The sequence below is a fragment of the Vicugna pacos genome, chromosome 31, assembly GCF_048564905.1.
Source record: "Vicugna pacos chromosome 31, VicPac4, whole genome shotgun sequence".
In the NCBI taxonomy this organism is placed as follows: Eukaryota; Metazoa; Chordata; class Mammalia; order Artiodactyla; family Camelidae; genus Vicugna; species Vicugna pacos.
In genome coordinates this window covers 6,756,001-6,759,319 of record NC_133017.1, presented here as the reverse complement: position 1 = coordinate 6,759,319, position 3,319 = coordinate 6,756,001, and the positions used below count along the sequence as shown (strand labels likewise).

At 52.2% G+C, this 3,319-nt stretch overlaps 1 long non-coding RNA gene across 1 annotated transcript; it reads right to left on the bottom strand.

Annotated features, from left to right (window-relative positions):
* Positions 1–1,489: 1,489 nt before the first annotated feature.
* On the bottom strand, positions 1,490–2,872 carry LOC140690753 (uncharacterized). Its single transcript, XR_012066032.1, has 3 exons — positions 2,707–2,872; positions 2,193–2,300; positions 1,490–1,680 (listed from the first exon to the last, which is right to left on the bottom strand). It is a non-coding gene; the product is annotated as an uncharacterized lncRNA (long non-coding RNA).
* Positions 2,873–3,319: the final 447 nt, after the last annotated feature.

The window sequence follows — 3,319 nt, the reverse complement described above, 5'->3', positions numbered from 1 at the left end:
TTGGTGCTTATGTCTCAGTCTCTGTGTCTCTCAGTATGTCTCTCTCCATCTCTGTCTCTCACACACTCACAATCAGATCAATTTCCATCTATATTGATTTCACACACATGTGGTCGTGCAGATGGGACCCTGGATGCAGAGAGTGGGTCTGCATACTTCCACCCTGAGGCCTCCCTTGACATTGGGTTGAGACCAGGCACCCACTTTTCCAACTGAACAGCATTCATTCATCCACATGAACCAGAACGAATGGACCCCATCCCCTCTCCATCAATATTATTGTTGCTTTAATTCCGACTGTTTCAACCAGTGCTGTGATGAACACCCTTGAAAAGGCATCTTTGAATAGGTGTGTAAGGATTTTAGCGGGATGAACTGTAAGTATCAGATCTTCTGAGGAAGAGATGCATCTGTCGCCCTTTGATGCGTCCTGCACCCTGTTCTCCTGAAGAGGAGCGTCCCTTCACTCTTCCCTCCAGGGGATCTGCTGGAGCCTCTGCCTGCTTACATTGTCACCAGGGCTGGTTGTCACCTGACTAAAGAACCGCCAGTGTGATGGTGACCAATGCTGTCTCTGCAGTGTTTCCGTCTGCCTCTGTTCTCACCTGAGAGGTCAAGCATCTCTAACACACACTGGCCACCTGCATTGCCTCTCATTGGAACTGCCCATGTCTGTTCTGTTTCTGTTTAGAACACTGAGTTTCAAAAGGATTTTGGACTACAGGAATGGGAAAAATTTCTCCAACCTTGGGTTATGAGGAATGCATTTTCCAGGTTGTGGTTTGCCTTTCAAGCAATTTTTCTGGGCTTTTACTAATTTTTTTGATTCGTTTGGTTTTGTTTTTGCCACAGGAAGAGCTAAGCATCTCCCTTGTGTCTTCTGGCTGTGGTGTCACAGGGGGAACAGCAGTGTCTACCCTGAGATTATGCACAGAGTTACCAAAAGGGCTTCATTTTGTGCATCACATCTTTAATCCCCCTGCATATCCCCTGAAAATAATAAAAATGCTGTTTCAAGTGAAAACAAACAAAAATCCTCAGCCCCAGGTGAAAACATGTGGGCAGGAAGGAAAAAATCCTTTTTTAAAATTTCATTGGCAGGGAACAACCAGTAGAGGTAAAGACACGCAAAGAGAAAGAGGACTTGGGGTTGTCAGGGGCTGGGTGAGGAGGGAGGGGAGTGCATGCTCTGGATCCAAGGTTTCACTTTGAGGAAAGAAATAGTGTGAAACTAGATGGTAGTGATGGTCGCACAACATTGTGAATGCCCCTAATGCTCCTGAATTGCACAATTTAAAAGGGGAAAAGTCTACATTTTATTACATGAAACTCTAAAAAGAAAAATAAAGGATGTCATAAATGATGTGAAACAAGCAAAGGAAACTAAAGAAAATGAAACAAAAACATCTCCAGCGGAAGGGACGTCAAGTTTGTGGGGGGACTGACGGTGGAATTTTGGAGAACATTTTGGAGAAGAAGGTGTGGGTGAGTGCAGAGGGGGCTCTACCCCAGGTGGTGGTGATGCCTGAACTGTTTCTCCGTTGCCCAGCAGTCCAGCTGCAGACGCAGGTTCAGGAGGAGCTGCAGGAGCGGCAGGAGGGAGCTCGAGGTCTCCTGCTGGATCCAGTTCGTCCCATTTTTGGTCTCTGACATCTTCCCCTGCCCCTGCCTCCTCTGTAACTATTGGAAGTGGAGAGAGTTTTAAGTCTTGTGGAAGATCTCATGCTGTGAGAGAGGAAAAATTTACGCACCTGCCTCCCTTTCCATGTGCCTCTACAAGGACAGAAATCTTCCCAGAGCTTTCCAGACAGCTCCCACCCAGAAAGTGCCCACAGGATGTATTCTGTGACTGAATTTTTCCAGACAGGTGTTCTGAGGCCATTCTTTTTTCTGGTCCCAACAGTAGCCTCTAGGGACACCTCCCTGTGTGGCCCAGCCTTCGCCCCACCCTCACCTACACACATACACCAGCCCTGCTTTTTTGACTTTTGGTCTCTGCTTCGGGGGCTCCTGGTCCTCCACCTGACTTGCAGCGAGGTGGGCACGGTGCTCCAGGTCAGACCAGGGTGTGCTGAGCTACCCGTCAGCCCCGGGTAGGTCCCTGGGAGAGCCCTGGGTGATGTCTGGGTCGGAGGCCTGCCCCACTGATTTGTGGGCCATGGTGGTGGGGACCCCTCCATATCCAGACCCACCAGGAGTCTGCGCTGGCCCTCAGAAGAGTGACACACCAGTCCTTCACTTGGGGAGGGGGCGTTGGTGTTCTTATTCATCAGCTTCTTTTCAACATGTGGTATCTGGCTCTGCAATGATAGTGACCAGCAGCTGACCCAGCATGGAAGTCTCAGAGTCCTTCCCGGCCAGGAACACTCCTGATTCTGTAGACTCTACCCTCTGCTGCTAGATCAGACCGGAACCTTGTTCAGCTCAGACATCCGGGAGGGAAAATGCATACCCAGAGAGCATGGGCTCCACCTCGGGCGGCAGGACCCTTCCCCGGCTCTCCACATCCCAGCCAGCCAGCTTTGTCCTGGGCTGTCTACGTGACCGGGCCCCCAGGCCTCTGTCCTGCTCTTTCTTGAGGCAGATACCCATCCCCAACATGACTGCTCCACCTCCACCAGGCAGGATGGGGCCGTGTGGCTACCTGGATGGGATCTGAGTGGTGGCCCAGCCTGGGGGGGCCTGCCCTGGGCCTCCCTGTGTTACCTTTGGGTCTCTCTGGCCAAAAGGCCAGAGGCGCCTTGGGTGAGACCTGACCCAGTGCCGGCAGCGTTGGTAGAGACCCTCGCTGAGGGCTTTCCGGGGCCTGTGGCCTCAGGATAATGGGATGCAGCAGAACATGCCTCTGTCTCCAACCAGGTGAGCTGAGTAGGGACTTCTCTACAGAGCGGGTGCCTGGTGACTTCGGTTCCAAGTTCTGTTGGGCTCTATTGCCAGGGAAGTGAGGTCACTTCCTGGGGTCCACTTCTCCAAGCTTCCTCCTGACACAAAGCTCCTCAAGGGCCTTTCTGGGCTTCCAATCTCTCATTTCTCACTCCATGCCATGTCCACACACAGTGACACCAACTCAGCCCCCCCCCATAGCCCTGGGGAGTCCTGGATGCAACCAGTGCCGCAGCTCTGAAGACACAGCTGGGTTCAGACCTGGCTCCCCCTACTCAGCAGTGTTATCATCCTGGACAAGCCACGTGCCTCTCAGGGTCTCCCCAATCCCCCATCAGCACAGTGGGGATCATTCTGGCCCCTGCTTCCTAGAGAAGCCATCCTGTCTCTAGACCTAGAAACACCTATTGCATCTGTCACCCCCACGGGCTGGCAT